The sequence below is a fragment of the Perca fluviatilis genome, chromosome 7, assembly GCF_010015445.1.
Source record: "Perca fluviatilis chromosome 7, GENO_Pfluv_1.0, whole genome shotgun sequence".
Lineage (NCBI taxonomy): Eukaryota > Metazoa > Chordata > Actinopteri > Perciformes > Percidae > Perca > Perca fluviatilis.
Genome location: NC_053118.1, coordinates 1,701,243 through 1,718,493, shown reverse-complemented (window position 1 = coordinate 1,718,493; position 17,251 = coordinate 1,701,243). Strand labels below are relative to the sequence as shown.

The window sequence follows — 17,251 nt, the reverse complement described above, 5'->3', positions numbered from 1 at the left end:
GCGGACCGTTAGTAGAGCGTATATGCCGCGGAATGTATGTTTTAACTGGCTACACCTGCTGCCCACACACGGCGTAGGATTGTGTGAGTCACAGGCAAGATGGAGAGCTTTCCCTCTGGGATTGTTTTTGCCAGTTTTTTTTGGGAGGCCGGCCCAAAACAATGGTAGGGGAAACACTGGTTCTATTTGATGTGTTAGCAAATGATTGCCTATTTACACATATAGCAGACATGGTGTAACCATTAATAAGTAAGTATTCATTTGGAGTCCAGTTTGTGTTTTACCAACTGTGCTATTAGCTCTTTTCTGTGTTCACCATTTAGATCTTCAGCTTGCTAAATGCTTCACTATGTTCACCTGCTGGTAAATAGCTACTGTATGTTTGTTTGTGGCAGAGTACAGTTAAGTCAGTTTACCAGAGCTCTTTCACTGGAAACAAGATGAAAAGAGACTTTGTGGGCAGTAAATCCAAATCAATCACCATGCTAAAAGTAAAAGATGCTGAAAGGCGCCAAAGAGCTGAGGGAGACTGCAAACGTTCATCACTTCCAGCGACGCATTGCAAATAACACTAGTCATTTGATCAGTAAGTCTCTCATAGGTTTTCCCAATACTATTTTAAGTACTTGGATCTTTAAACATAAAATCTCTGATCACAATAAAAACACACACTCTCCACAGCGCTGCCGAAGAAGGTCTGGCCTTTCCACACAACATTCCTTGATGGGAGAAAAACATGCGCTGGCTTATTGGCATTTCTTTAAGCCAATCACAATCGTCTTGGGCGGTGCTAAGCTCTGGACGCAGCGACACTGGCTCTGCTAAATAGTCTCGCGAAATAACTTGTTTTGGTGGAACATTTGCATCCCGCAAAAGTTAACTGTTGATAAATACAGTAATGTGAACTGTTTAAATTAGCTGGACACATGGTTAAACGTGATTTACTCTTACCAGTGTATCACCGTGTGTATTTTGTCCATAGCTAATCCCTGCCAACAGGGACCAAATTGTCCCAGTTAGAGAGGAAATGCCGTAAACATATTCTTTGTAAATCTTTACAATCATTCCCTGAAAGAACCAAGCAGGCCTGCCTTGTTGCACCATCCAAATCATCTTTAAAACTTGCCATTTTCAGCGTGTAACGTTGCTCTGAGGTTTCGGTTAATGTTGCTCGATCCCACTGGAGTTTAAAGTTAACTCAAAGAAAGCAGAAAGTCAAGGACATCCGGTGGCACCGGAACTTTCCAGTAAATGAACAGTCGTAGATATAGACTTCAATAACAGTGACTCAAGCAAAGTCATACAATTCCTACCGTCTTTTTCAACCCTAAAATCTCAAACTTTCTCTTCAAAAACATTTGCCTGGGGAATGAGAAATACTCCTTTTCCTGGCAGATGAGAGGAGAAGAAGAGTTGTGGGATTTTGTAACTCAGGAGGCCCAATCGGTCTCGGCTCACTGGTGCTCTGAATTGGCTGGTCTCAGCCTGTGGAGCCCAATCAATAGTGGCGTGCGCCTGCTGCCACCATCGCCGCGCTGCGCAGCCTGCCCCTACACGCAGCCAACATGCTGTAGATCAGCCCCCCTGCACCGGGGAACACTCGTCCCTGTCTTAGTCTCCTGATCTGGGCCACACTTTGCTCCGTGCCCCTTTGTCCTATCACTTTCTCTCTGCTATATTCAATCCCACAGTACATTTCAATACCTGATGAATAACTATGAATCACCTTATCAACACTACTACAGCAAACCAACAAATTACTTATTTTACCTTTTACCTTTGACCATTGAAACTGGACGATAAGTTAATATAAAAGAACAGAAGCCGATATGGCCAATGTATTGTTTAAATTATGAGAAAATTAGTTCCATTTTGTTTTCTACTGTCCATTTTATTGTGAACAGCGATTAAGACTGAGATGGCTCTTCACATGTGAATCATATGAAATAGACAGTTATCTTAAAGGACAATTCCGACGCAAAGTGAACCTAGGGGTTAATTAAGTCTACTGCTAACTGACAACACTAATAACGATACCATCGTCAAAATACCCCCGCGAATCAAATCCATACTTCACCGTTAACCGTCAAGCCACTAAACCTGTACGGAAATGAACACCTCTGCTGAAATGTTAAATTAGTTAATGATCATACGACACGAGACAATCAATCTCTCTCTCTCTCTCTCTCTCTCTCTCTCTCTCTCTCTCTCTCTCTCTCTCTCTCTCTCTCTCTCTCTCTCTCTCTCTCTCTCGTTGATGAACTCAGATATGTGCTGATTAGCTCTCATAACGATCTCATAATCGATTGATGCATTTTTCATTCAATTGACTATTCACTATAGAACAAAAACTTACTCATTGAGTCTAGGGCTGGGACGATATGCTTTTGTCCTGATTAAATTCTTTCACAGGTGCCGATTCGATTTGTATTGCGGTTTTCATTTATTGCGATTCTAAAAAACAAATTGTTTTCTAAGAAGAATGCACATCACATGTCAGTCAGTCAGTCTGACATTTATTTTTTCCCCACCCCTACTTGAGTTGTAACAGTATCTCGTCACAGCACAAGCCAGTAGTGCAGTATGTTGCATTTTAACTGGCAGATTGCAGCGCTGCTTCACTGCCATTATACGGATCATATCAAACTTACATCATAAACATGCACTTCAGTTGTAAAATAACCCATTTCACCTGATGTTGATATGACATGTTGCTACCTAGAACTGTAGCTTGAAATATCAAGCTCTGCTCCGGCAAAGCAAGTCAGCACTGACTGGTCAGATAATGCTGATATGAACAGCAGAGAATGGTTGTTCAACTGCTACAAATGGCTGTGTAAAGAAACATATCAGCCATATTCAGTCCCTACGGGTCAATAATAGATAAACGCAGAAAGGGGGCACAGAAACAAGTCGACTGTTCTCATTTTCAGTCTTCGGTAGACAGAGAAAACTTTTCAAATCAGACCTCCGCAGAGTGACATTTTGACATTTTCATCTTCCTTGCCACAGTTTTCCCCCCGAAGTCATTCTGGCACCACAATTTAGAACTGACTCTTCGACCTGGCTCTTAAGGGACTTCTCAGTCTCTGCACATTTTCCACCTGTCATCCTCTTCCTACCCCTCGATACCAAAAATAAAAAGGGATAAAAAAAATAAATAAAAAAAACTATTTTGCTATCAGCCCCCTAGTTCGAATCTGGTCAAATCATTCCTGGGTCTGGCATTGAACATTATTTCAAGGATTCTCCAGCCACCTGTCCTATTCCCTCCTCTTTTTTCCATTTTTAATTCTGCCCCGGAGTGAGGATTATGCGAAGCAAGGCATGCGTGTCAAAGGGAAATTTAGTGGGTAAAGACAGCCAAGATTGGCGGGATGAATTAAACAGATAACGGGAGGAGACGAAGTGGGGGAACCATGTAGAGCAAAACGCCTCACCGATGTTGGTCATTTCAGAGGGGCTCTTTTTTTTTTTTTCCTCCCCACAGGAGCGAGGAGGCAATATCTAAATTAATAAAGTGATGAAATGAGTTTGTGCCGTGGACTTTCTGCTGTTTGACTTTCCCATCTGGATTAGTGCAGGCTGAATGGACGCTCTGTTACTTTTGTTACAACTGCGCAATTCACTGTCGGAATTTGGTCCTGTAGTGATAAGGCTCCCCCCTCCTCCTCCTCCTCCTCATTACCATCTCATTTCATATGCAGGGCCTCTGTTACCTGAGAGCCTGCTCACACACAAAACACCAACTATTACACCAGCTTCTGCCAACTATTACAAGGAACAAGGAACATTTAAACACAGACTATTACATGAGGCTCAACTAACTATTACGCCGAAGGGACTTTATATTTTTTTTTAAACGGGTTACTGCAAAGACTGAAGAGACTACCAGAAAAAAGGAGGGCATATGGACGTGGACTGGTACATGGTGAGGCCTCTAACTCTTACATAGCCAATTTGGCCATATTTTAAAGAATACTGATCTGACAAAAAAAAAAAAATGTCTTGTGGTTCGACACAGACAAAACATTAATTCCCAACATTACATGGAGCATAGTGTCGCTTTGCCAGACCTTCCTCCACAGTGCTGCAGAGGAGGGTCTGGCTAGTCCACACAGCATTCTGGGATAGGAGTAAAACGTGCTCTGGTTTATTAGCATTTCTTTAAACCAATAATCGATCATTTCGATAATTTAATCCTGTTGATAGGCCTACTTTCTCCTTAGAAATATTCTACCACATGTGTAGTCACATGACTTGTCCCGGACCAGTCGGCCGCATGGAAAGCATAACGGAGGATAACTCACTATTTTGTAAATAAAGGACTAGAAAAGGAAATAAGTCTTGTAAGTTATTGAAGTTTTAGTATTTGTGTGTGATTTGTATCCTTCTTAATTTAATGTCAACTAAACTAAACTACAGCAAAACACCTCAATGTGACAGTCACTGTATAAAGTCAAAGTCAAAGTGAGAAAGGAGTAACCTGTAACTATGCTAGTAATTACAAATCCAGCTTTGAACAGAGCCTTTCTTAACAGTACGTCATGTGGCTCGCTTCATATGTTTAAAAGGTCCAATGTGTGGGAATTTCTCCCATCTAGTGTTGAGATCATATATCGCAATCAACTCTCTCGGACCACGCAGTTCAAAGTACAAATTACAGCCACGGCAGCCTTCACGCTTCAAAAAGCCGGTATCTTGCTCTTTTCAATATCCTTTTTCTCACCGCAATGGCCTAATGTATATGTTTGTTTAGCGTGTTAATATGTTCTGTTAATTACCACACACTGTTGTCAAATCATCTGTTAAACTAGCCATTCATCAAATTCACAGTAATCCTGTAGATTTCTTGTGCATATATTTAACATCCAATACTGCGGTGATTTATATGCTATAGCTACATCCATCAATACAGCATTCTCTATTGTTTAAAACCATACCGTTTATTTCACAAACATGACCAGTTATAATAATCACGCAACATTTATGTCTTTGTTAACTAGTGTCTGTTTATTGAGTTTAAAAGCTAATAGAGGGTAACATGATCTTTGTCTTACCAGCATGTGCTCTCTTTGTTTGTATAAAGGAAAGTTTGCCGCAATCCTCAGGTTTAAATGAGGCTAGGACTTCCGGGGTAACAGGAAGTGAACCGTAATTTTGAAGTAATTATTTTATTAGCCGTCAAAGTGTCTTGTGGCTTTGTGAATTGTTTGGGTGAATCATATAAATATTATTTGTTAAATTTCTAGCTTGATAGAGATATATTAATTTTGGCTGTATGGAGCCTTTACTGTCTGCTCACCTAAGCCACCCCTGCTTTGTACGGTCACATTGGTATGTTCCAATTTGAGTGGCGGGCTTCAGGCTATATAGCCTAGCGGTTGTATTTGTTCAGGAGACAGAGAGCTTGAGGAAAACCTGAGGGAGGAGGACATAAGTCTGTTGGATGTCCTCAGAGTAGTGACTTGATTTAAGGTCAATTAGGAAACAGTTGTAGGTTTGTATTATTTGATTGTTTTGACTCTCAAGTCAATTTACTTTTATTTTCTTGAAAGTATATATTTTTCTGCTTTCCTTAATTTTTTAATTATTCTTGCCTCTGTGGCCTTAATTGGGGTAAACAATAAATATCCCATCTTGTCAACTTCATCTCTGACTCAGGTGTTTACACCTGCTCACGACTACTCATCGACATCTACCCTTAACACACAGCTTTTAATTTCTAATAGCATGTGCTGTAGTGGAGCTGATTTGTCTTAGGGCGCTTTTGCACCTATAGTTCGGTGGACTGCGATTCGGGGGTGAAGCTGCAACATTGTTGCATTTTCCATTTGGTTCGGTTTGCATTCACACGGCACTTTGTCAAACTCACCAAACCCTATAAACACGCGTCACGCGGTAGAAACGGTTACTAGTTTATTGGACAGAATATCCGAAACTCGCCGACACTTCTGGTCTCAGGAATAATGGAGCAACAACACATTTATAACTTCTCGGGTTTTCTGGTTCTGCTTTAGTGATTCTAATATTTTAGAAGAAGGCGGACAATGAGCAGCTGACAGACAGCAAGTGAAGGAGAGACAGATGATGATGATGATGATGATGATGATGATGATGATGATGATGATGATGATGATGATGATGGAACACAGACGACCAGCGATGTATGGTTAGAACAAGAAATTGTGTGCAAGGTTGAAATTGCAGGCTAGTAAATGCTCAGTTTTTGTTCGCTTCCTGTATTTTGGTCAGGTCGAGTTCTCACCTAAAGCGAACCAACTCTAGTTCACTTGGAAGCAAACCGAGACCCCCATTTTTAAGCACCAGAGTTCAGGTGAGCTTGTACACCACCCCAAATGAACCGGACTATCGGACCAAACGCTCCAGGGTTTGTTTTAAACGGACCAAACGAGGTAGGTGTACGGAAGATAAACCACAGGAACTGGCTTCCTTTTTTCAGGAACACAGGCAACACTGGGACCATTTTTCTTCACTGCTTGGTATGCGAGGGGGCCAAGTGCAGTGCAGTCGTGGGACAGACAACAATGGCAAAAGTGGGACTAATACAGATTCTAATATTGTTTTTGTACATTGACTTTTAGTATTGCTACATTAACAGAAGAGCCTGCAGCTCATATACAGTATTTTCTACACTGACAAACATTTTAAAAAGACCTTAGTGGTCCCCTAATACTGTATCTGAAGTCTCTTTTATATAGACCTTAGTGGTCCCCTAATACTGTATCTGAAGTCTTTTATATAGACCTTAGTGGTCCCCTAATACTGTATCTGAAGTCTCTTTTATATAGACCTTAGTGGTCCCCTAATACTGTATCTGAAGTCTCTTTTATATAGGCCTTAGTGGTCCCCTAATACTGTATCTGAAGTCTCTTTTATATAGACCTTAGTGGTCCCCTAATACTGTATCTGAAGTCTCTTTTATATAGACCTTAGTGGTCCCCTAATACTGTATCTGAAGTCTCTTTTATTGTCTGGCGTAGTGGTCCCCTAAATACTGTATCTGAAGTCTCTTTTATATAGACCTTAGTGGTCCCCTAAATACTGTATCTGAAGTCTCTTTTATATAGGCCTTAGTGGTCCCCTAATACTGTATCTGAAGTCTCTTTAATATAGACCTTAGTGGTCCCCTAATACTGTATCTGAAGTCTCTTTCCCGAAATTCAGCCTTGGTGCAGAATTACAGCCACTAGAGCCAGTCCCACAATGAGCTTTCCTTAAGACGTACCATTTCTGTGTCTGTAGCTATTGAGGAGGAGAGAGGGGGGGGCAAGGTGGAGGGTGGGGGTGTGGCCTTGACCAACTGCCACTTTGCTCGTTTGAAAGCCATGATGTCTCTCTCTCATGGGTGGGCCAAATTCTCTGGGCGGGCAAAGCAGAGAAAGGGGAGGTAACCTTGCTCCTTATGACCTCATAAGGAGAAGATTCCTGATTGGTCCATCTGAGCTTTCATTTTCTCAAAGGCAGAGCAGGATACCCAGGGCTCGGTTTACACCTATCACCATTTCTAGCCACTGGGGGACCATAGGCAGGCTGGGGGAACACATATTCATGTTAAAAAACCTCATAAAGTGAAATTTTCATGCCATGGGACCTTTAAATACCACGTTGGTGACATTAATGCATATGCAGTTTTGTGTTTGATCACTGGGGGGAGCATTGTCACCGGAAAGCATTAAGGTAATCAGTGTGGTACAGCTTTTCACCGTGTTAGTGGCTTGTCAGTGGTACTGCTTTATTGGTGTTTAGTTGGAAAGCAGAATGAAGCCTACCTGAAATGATGGACAAACTGAAATATACCAGTGCTGCGTGGTGAGCACGCATCGTCGTGAAATAAATGGGTCACCGCGCTGAAAGATAATTGGAGATTGATTTATTGGCAGCCCAAATAACACGTCAAAGCGAGTTCTCCCTTTGTCTCACCGCACTGGCCTAATGCAAGTCTGATTAAAAGACTCTACAGAAATTAAACACTGTTCAACACTGTTCTAGTTTTCACTATTCCACTTTGATGAAGGCTCTGTGACACAGTAAAACACACTGTTGCAACGCCGATAAAACTCCACATTTTCATCTGACGTTTATGTAACAGACAAAGCCGACCAATTAACACAAGCCTGAAACTGCTAGCCTACAGTATAAATCATGCCAGAGTTATTGTATGAAGTATCATGCTCCTGTATTGTGCAGTATGAAGAAGAACCATCCTGTTCACAAACAACCAGTCATATAATAAAATACTTTGGGACACAAACTACTGTATGGCATCACATTTTGCTCATTTCAAGCATAATAAAAAAATTTTTACAAAAAAAAGGAGGAAAAAGCATAATTTTTTAAACCACATATCCACGTTGTCAACTGCGCTTTGTTTGTATACCATCATTATTTAAAAGTATGCTTTTATGTTTGCTTTTTATACTATATTTTTGTAGTTTTGTAACACCCCCATTTCTTCATGTGGATTAATAAACTTGCATCATATTTTATACCACCAAGGGGCAGAAAAATAGCTTTTTGAATGTAAGCAAAGCAAAAGAATAAACCATTGCTGTTCCTTGATAGACTAAGTAAGTTCTGGTCACTTTCTGTTTAAATAAATGATGATTCTGCTTTTGTGAATGTTCAATGCCAGTTGATAAATGTATTCTAACTACCATAAGTATTGTACATTCCATTTTAGTACCATATCTGCTTGATGACTAGTCTGATAATCAGACTTAATTGCCACTTTGTTTCACTTTAATCCATCCCATTCACTGTTTGAATCGCTGAACGAATCTGAGAAGTGGTAATTCAGAGGTCTGGAACCAGGCTACTTTACTTCTACTACTACTACTACATACTGTTAAATGGAGACCAACCATTCTGTGTGTATAGTTGTAACTGTAAACTCAACGTGTTTTAAGTCATTTTAAATAAGGAATAGGCAGAACTTCTAAACCGCCCAAATGCCAGGCAACTAAAATATAAAAGGTGGAATACCCAGAATGACCACAAGGTGTCATTCTCGCACCACAACCGACGTCGAGCTCATCCCAGCATCCCCCTGTCTGCTCTCAGCCCTGTATCAATACCATAGATTACACTGGGGTAAATACACAGCAGCCCGGATTCATTAGTGGAGCGTAACAGCAATAGTTATGCTTACAGTGGTTCTAATTACAATTAATTGGCATTCCAGGCTTGCCTGGGAGTCTAGGGATGAGGGGGGAGGATCTGAGGAAGGTGGGGGGACGGGGGGGGGGAGGGAGCAGCTGAGTCAGGAGAGGACTGAGTGGGAAGGCCGACACATGGGGAGCCATTACATGCCCCGCTGTGAAGCATAAGAATCACACACTGTTGGAGCATACGGTATGGAACCTATACAGTATGTACACAGTACATAGTATATGGTGTATTGCTACTACATATGGTATGAATTTGTGTACAAAGCAGGGATGAACCACTTGAAAGATTTACAAGTTTTCTTCCCATTTTTAATCAGGTAAAGTCAATAGAAATGGGTATTGCCTATGATTTCCCGAATCGATTAAATTCAGATCCACGAGGTTCGATTACATTTTAGATTAGATATCAATTAGAAATGACAGTAACAACACCAATTTTACTTGGATATTAAAGAGATTATCAGAGAACTTATGCTGTAAATTGTACAAGCAAGAAGAAACCCTCAAATATTTTTTATTATGCACCAGGTTAATGTTTACATTAAGAATTGACCCCCCAAATTTTAGTTTAAAGTACTTTTTACTTTTATATCCATGGTGAAAAGGCATATATTAAAAGACTGATTTCTAGATTCTATGAATCGATATCAGATCACTCAAAGAAAGATTGATTTTAATTGGAGAATCAATTATTTTAACCCAGTGCCATGCTTCCGTCAGGCTGCATCTTTTCCTGTGGCTTCATTTTACGTCCTGCCCTCCCAACTAGTTCTCTGTGTCTCCCTCTTCTCCTATTCCTCGCTCTAGCTCCCTCTTCCCCTGCCTCCATCCACCCAGCGGCCCATGGCCGGCTGATTGCTGTCAATCTCAGCCGAGGATCCCTGGAGGGGTTCAGGGCAGGCTGTGCTCCAGTGGGTTATTGAACACAGCTCACGGTGAAAGTGAATGGGCTCTAAAGGGGTGAGTCTGGATATGTCATCAATGGCTGCTACTGTTTACCAATGAAGGAAGAGAAGACGGAGAGCGAGAGAGCAAGGACATGCTTAGAGATTACATAATGCTACTTATAGTAATAAATTAAAGCTTCAGTGTGTAGTTCTTTTTGATATTAATGAACGTGCGTTACATTCAAGCCATCGCCAAACGAGTTGCTACAAAGCTAATTAAGACTATCAGCTCCACAGGACTATGTTCAGAAGATTGTGGCGTCTGGCGACTTTCGCACGCAGAAACTCGAGTGAAGATAATGACCTCTTCTGAAGAGTCCATCATGTTTATTTAATCCTGTGTCCTCCTTGGTTACTAGCAACTGTGTGAATGGGGGGGAGGGGAGGGTGCGATCATGGAAGGCTTGTATCATGTGGACGCACTGACAGTAATGTTGTCATTACTTAGAATTCCTGATGGGGGAGACAGAAACTACGCACTATAGCTTCAACTACTGTAGCATCAGAGTATTGAAATGTTTAAATATCTCAGGTAGGGCTGGGTATCGCCACTGATTTCCTGAATAGATTTGATTGCGAATCACAAGGTCCCGATTCAATTCAATATCAATTCGATCAGGGCTAGTTCAGTTACCCTACCAATTTTAAATTTTATTTTAACCATTTGTTTAAATGATATTAACCATTTGTTTAAAGATTGTTTTATAACGCCACAAGATTTAGCTTCTTCATGTGTAGATTCAAAAGGCTCCAAGTGAAATAGTTGGCAACCGTGAACTATAGCCCAGTAGAATTATTTAGTTTTACTAGTTTGAACCTTCTCACCATAGATATAGAACAATAGATATGACATGTAATTCTGACTTGCCATTCCAGGATGGAAGCACTTGGCGGCCATCTTACCAGGGTTAAGTTTTAGAATTGCTTCCATTGGAATCAATGGGGAGAGAGGCTCATGTTGTCTTTATTATCCTTATATTTTTCTACCAATACATCAATAGTGGTTTTAATTCAAAGTAATGACTGTAAGACAACTGTGCCTTTCTAGAAAGAAACAAAAAATAGAGATTTGTGTGGAATTTTGATTGATATAGCTCCAAGAGAACAAGTAATGTGTTCAATTATGAAGATAATCTCATAATTTTGCATTTATATTGCAGGTAATAATTTTATTTTTTCAATTTTGCATGAACTTAATATGTAAAAACTGTCTTTGGTATTCTGAATGGCTAATATACATTAAACAATATTTTTTAATGTCAATCTCAACTATAAGACCATATTTCCCATCAACCCCGCTACTTCCTGTTTAGCGTTTGTTTTCTTACTGTCACCGGCCGGCATGGAGTTTGTTTTGACGATGAGCGGAGTAGTTGAAGAGCCTCGCTGGCTTCAATGAGTTTTTGTTGATAAAGACTATAATGACTTCACCAGAACTGCTGATGGACTTGTCGCAATTTTCATTGTTATGGAAATTACATTTACGATAGTAATGCGGAGACTTGCTGCTGAAGTAGGAACGCTTTCTGGAAGTTACTTTACCTCGTCAAGACATGGATTATTAAGTTTTAATTTGCTTTACTGAAAGGAAAATCGTGTAAAGGCATGAGGTAAGCTGACAACAATAGATAGTTAATAGAATAGTTAATATATGATGACTGACAGCAGGATTCAACATGGCTAATGTTTGGGGAGCTAACGTCAGCTGGTGAAAATGTACCGTTAAGCGGCTGGTCTGTTAGGCTCCGTCTTGCTGGTGTGGCTACTGTTGATTTGTTGGTTAACGTGTATTTACTCTATGTGTAACGTTACAGTACTTGTCGTTAACTTTAATTTAACTGAAAACTTAACACAGATTGAGTGAAATCAGCCGCAGCAGTCAATGTATGTATGTCAATATTAACAACGTGTTAAAAAAAACTGTTATAACGTTAACGTTACTAAATGTCTTATTTGAGGTAAAAATCAATCAACTAAAACGATGTTTGCTGTTCATAAATGATGTTAAGAGCTAGCTAGCAATCACCAATAACTGACATCTCAGCCGGTCTGTTAACAGTTGCTAGGAGACGTAACTAGCTAGCTACCTAGTTCACCAACTTTTCTGTATTTATAATTAAAAAAAGAAGAGAAAAAATACTCTATCTACTCCTACTGACGTGTGGAAAGTGATGGCAGCCTCCTGGGTCTCTTTGGTCCTTCTGGTAAAGCAGTTAGGTGCTGCACAGCTGATAACCATATTGCTGCCATAGGTGACAATTGTAAACAGTACCCTAGTAAGATGGCGGACAGTTATGCCATAAATTATGACGTCATGTCATATCTATTGTTCTATATCTATGCTTCTCACATTGTTGACTTTTTAGCAGACAAAGTCGAGAAGGCCACAAACCGTGTCTCCTTCTGCCTCCTGAGATAAACTGTTGTTTAGGCTAAAGAACAGGAGCAGAGGGGAAGGTGAGACAATGGTGTGACTGTTAATGATGTCTCTTTTCAACTATGGCCATGCTAAGAGATACATTTAGAGGGGTGGCTTAACGGAGTTTCTTCACTATATGATGTTTTGATGTTTAGACTTTAGGTTAGAAAGACATTTTCAGTTGTGCTGCGTGTACCTTTGAAACTGTGTTTTCTCCATTTGCAAATGTAAATAAATACTCAAAGACCAAACTTTGGTTTAAGTCTCAAACGGTCGTTATTCGTTTTCATTTTGATCATTGATATTTCTAAACGCTGCTGCTTCATAGGAAAACTTCCACGACAATTATTAAAAATGTTAATGGTGACTTTAAGAATTGCCCCCACAGCAGTTACATTGTTGTAATTTTTATATAATATGAACACAGCAGTCAAAGTTTAACCCTCACCCATACTATACATCTGTGAAATGGCAATGCCTTAGCATGACATGGATTCCTTAGATCGTTTAATTTCATATGATACCGATATCTTCACTCTAGCTTAAAAACGGAGACTCTGAAAAGATCGATCTGAGGATTTCTTAGATCAATATGGAATTATTCAGATAAAAATCGATTTGAAATCAGAAATTGTTTTTATTAACCAGCCCTAATCTCAGCAATGTAGGTGAGAGGAGATTTAGTTAGACCTGTAAATCTATGCGCTAACAAGGTGCCGTGAGGAAGGCTAAAAACTCTCTCTCTGCTTGGGCCTCATACTGAACCCTGTCTTGCTTATAAATCAAAGCAAAAGCAGCAGTTGTGAGACGGCACAGCCGTCAATCAAAGTGACTGTCATACGTTGCCTGCCATACAGAGCAGGCTCCAGGTGAGCTGCAAAACATCTCTATCTGCTTCACACTGCAGCGAGCTGTGTGGGTAACTGCTGGAGTGTGTGCGATATGCATACGGATAGCATGGAAGTATATAAATGTGTACAGTGACCATGCCTGTGTGAGTGAGTGAGTGAGTGAGTGAGTGAGTGAGTGAGTGAGTGAGTGAGTGAGTGAGTGAGTGAGTGAGTGAGTGAGTGAGTGAGTGAGTGAGTGAGTGAGTGAGTGAGTGAGTGTGTGTGTGTGTGTGTGTGTGTGTGTGTGTTTTTGCTGAGCATATTAATGACAGGTATAGGATGATGAATGGGACAGAAAGTGTTTTCATTTTGGGACTCATAACTCAATCAGGCTTATATCCAGGCATGGCTGCAGCTACAGCTGCTAGACCAACACTGTGATGCACACTTCACACACTCCCCCAGCAGACAACATAGGCTACATCTACACTACTAAATTTTTTTTATAAACGATCTCCGTCCACACAAGAGTTTTAGATTCAGTAGCAGAACTAATCTCTGTCCATATTAACACGTAAGACCACGCATATCACGTGACCATTGGCATACACTGGACATGTACGTGCCAGTGTGTGAACCGGAAGCAGATTGTCAGATGGTCCTCTGCGGTTGAAAATCATGGATGTGTAAGTTGAAAGTACAGAAAATACTTTGGAGAAAGAACAACAATGGTGAAAAGAGCAGGGATTTATTTGCTTGGACCATCAACGAGGTGGAACGGTTACTGAAAGGTATGTAAGCCTACCTAACCGATAAGACTGACCAACATGCAACGTCGTTTTCAAAACCAACAGCAGCTAGGGGCAGCACTGTTTCCAAAGGTCTCCGTTTTAGGGGGTAGTAGTGTAGATGTAGCCTTACATGCAACATGTATCAACTCAGACATAAAGAGAGTATACTGTGGATTCATACACCGCCATTTATACACAAACAAACAAAAACAATCTCACTTTAAACTCCTAATTCTTTCTTCTCTACATACCTGAAAACCCTAACAACAGACTTTGTGTCTCAGCATTAAACTCAAATTATTCAAATTTTCAGCAAAGTAAAAAAAAAAACATTTAAAAGCACTAAGATGCAGTGGGAAGGGATGAGGAGACTTCCAAGTGGTGCTCCTGTGAGGACTGAGTTGCACTAAACACAGTAATAGTACATTAAAACGGAGAGTTTGCCAATCAATCAGCATTCATTAAATTGAAAGGACCATCCCATTAGACGAGAGCATCCCCCGCAGTTTCTGCTCTCTGAGCAAACATATTCCCCATGGGGTAAATTAGTTTCATACGCCACTCACACACACTCAGCTGCAGAAAGACAACACGCACACGCATGTGCGTGCGCACACACACACACACACACGCGCACACACACACAAACGCTTTAGTGTGTAAATGCACAGTTAAGTTCCTTCTTTTAAACAAAAGATTACAAAATTATCAGTGGAATTCCTTTAGTTATATTTATTATAACCTTTGATGGCATTTGTCTAATTCCAGCTGGAATCTCTGATGAGTGATGGTCATCTAGAGAGTCTTCAGAGCCTGAATATTATAATAAAAAGAGCACTACAGCATATGGCCAGAAGTGTGTCGGCTTGGTCCAATAAAAAGACACAAAGTTTTCATTACAGATCAGTATGTCCATTATTTCTTGATTAATCTGATTCCCTTGGCCTATAAAATGTGAGAAGAGAAGACAGATTTTCCTACAGCAAAGGCTGTTGTAAGCGGTTTCTATCTACTATTCCTTCCTGCAATATTAAAAAACTGACCTGCTGACCAATATACCCATATCTTGTTGTGAAGACCAATTTTAGAAATAGCGAAACTAAGGACAAACACATTACATTTCCTATAGCTGCTTCACAAAATATCTCGCTGGTTCACCAAAGGAGAATTTAAAAACATATATTCTTTTTGTAGGGCAGTTTATGCCTTTATCACAGACCGTACAGAATACAGAAATGACAGGAAATGCTAGGAGAGAGAAGAAGCTGGAGGAAAACTTTTAAACTTAAGAATGGCACGAAGTTTGCATCAGCAGTAACTTAAAGTGCTCATATTATATACTTTTTGGCTTTTCCCCTTTACAAAGTGAAAAAGCCCAAAGTCCCCCCCAAAGGGACTTACCATCTCCAACAGAAAACACTGTTCACAAACTGCTCCAAACAGCTCTGTTGTAGTCCAGCCTTTACTTCAGAGACAAACGTGGTCACTTTGGAACACACGTTATAATGCTGGCCTAGCTGCTAGTGTGGCACGCCCTCATACTCTGCTTCTGACTGGCTAGTAGTCCTTACCTAGGTACTGTCAGGGCACACCCTCATACTCTGCTTCTGACTGGCTAGTAGTCCTTACCTAGGTACTGTCAGGGCACACCCTCATACTCTGCTTCTGACTGGCTAGTAGTCCTTACCTAGCTACTGTCAGGGCACGACCTCATACTCTGCTTCTGACTGGCTAGTAGTCCTTACCTAGCTACTGAGCATGTGCGACTCCCAACAAAGATGGAACAGAAGTGAGATGTCTCACTGTAGCTAAAACGGAGAGCTCAACACACAGGGTGAAAAGAGGAGCTGCAGCAATGTGCAGTACAACAAAAATATGGTGTTTTTTGAAAATTAAACCATTTAAACCTATTCTGGTACAACCTCTAAATACAATTATGCAATTAACAGCTCCAATACAGCGGAATGCATTCAGTAAACTGTAGGCTGAGGTCTTAAAGTACAGGAGGCACAGGGAGAAAAGAAAGGACACTCCACACCACAGAGATTCAGTTGGAAGCTACAAAAAAAAATTTGTAAGCACGCAAACGCACCTAAAATAATGCACAAAAACACAGATGGACTGAAGATTAAAGTTACTGTACAATAATAACAGAGAGACAACCTCAGTCTTCTGACCAGAGAGACAGAAAATGGTATAGTTTTCCCAAAACATGAGCTCATTGGCTTAAGAGAGCATAGGCTGATAGTCATATGTGCAGCACCTGACTTCATCCTACTTATTTTTCAGTCTTTAGCAAACAAGTGATCTCAATATACGGTTTCCAGATGAACAGAGTGAGCAGAGTCACAGCCATCAAATCTTGAACAAATAATAAAACAATATTTCATGAAGGTTTGAGTAAAGCCTGTGGAAACGTTGCATCTCTCCACTTAAATACAGACAGGAAGCTTATTCTCAAGGTGACTCCATTTTTTTAAAATTCAGATATTATTTGTTAAAATCAAACCAACTTTTAGTTTTTTCCAAAAAGTTGTTAAATGTATGTGTTCGTCAACGGCAACTAAATAGATTTCATTGTATTTGTGTTTGCATTTATGTGCAAAATAAAGTTGTCAATCAATCAGGGCCAAATAAAAGAGGGGGGTGGGGGGCGTAGACAGGCCAAAACAGGAAGTCAAACGACCCAGGGCCGTCACACAACCCACAGCTTGTTTGAGGGCCGGGAGACCACCTGGGGTTAGTCACAGTCGGCCTTGGTACCACACAGGACCAGAACAGCGTGGCTCAGTGCAAGTGTACCCTGCTGTGGGGACACGGTTAATGGGGACTAGGCCAGTAAAGTAGAAGAGGGACTTAAGTTCCCATTAAGGCACATCTTACTCCGATTCTCCACTGGGCGTCTGTGCTGTGTTCCGGTTTTGTTCCGTCCTGCGCCACGCGCCATCCCACACTGGGAGCGTCTCAGAAGCGGAGCGTCTTGCTGCCCAACTCGCAGATTATATTGAAGTACTTTACAGAACCACATGTTTATTAAAATAGTATCTACCTTCCACTCCAAGCACTCCTACAG

General features: G+C 40.7%; 1 protein-coding gene across 2 annotated transcripts in view; it reads right to left on the bottom strand.

The window, feature by feature from the left end:
- Positions 1–17,251, bottom strand: part of si:dkey-122a22.2 — a 37,898-nt gene that overhangs the window by 6,161 nt on the left and 14,486 nt on the right. The gene's annotated exons all lie outside the window — the stretch shown is intronic.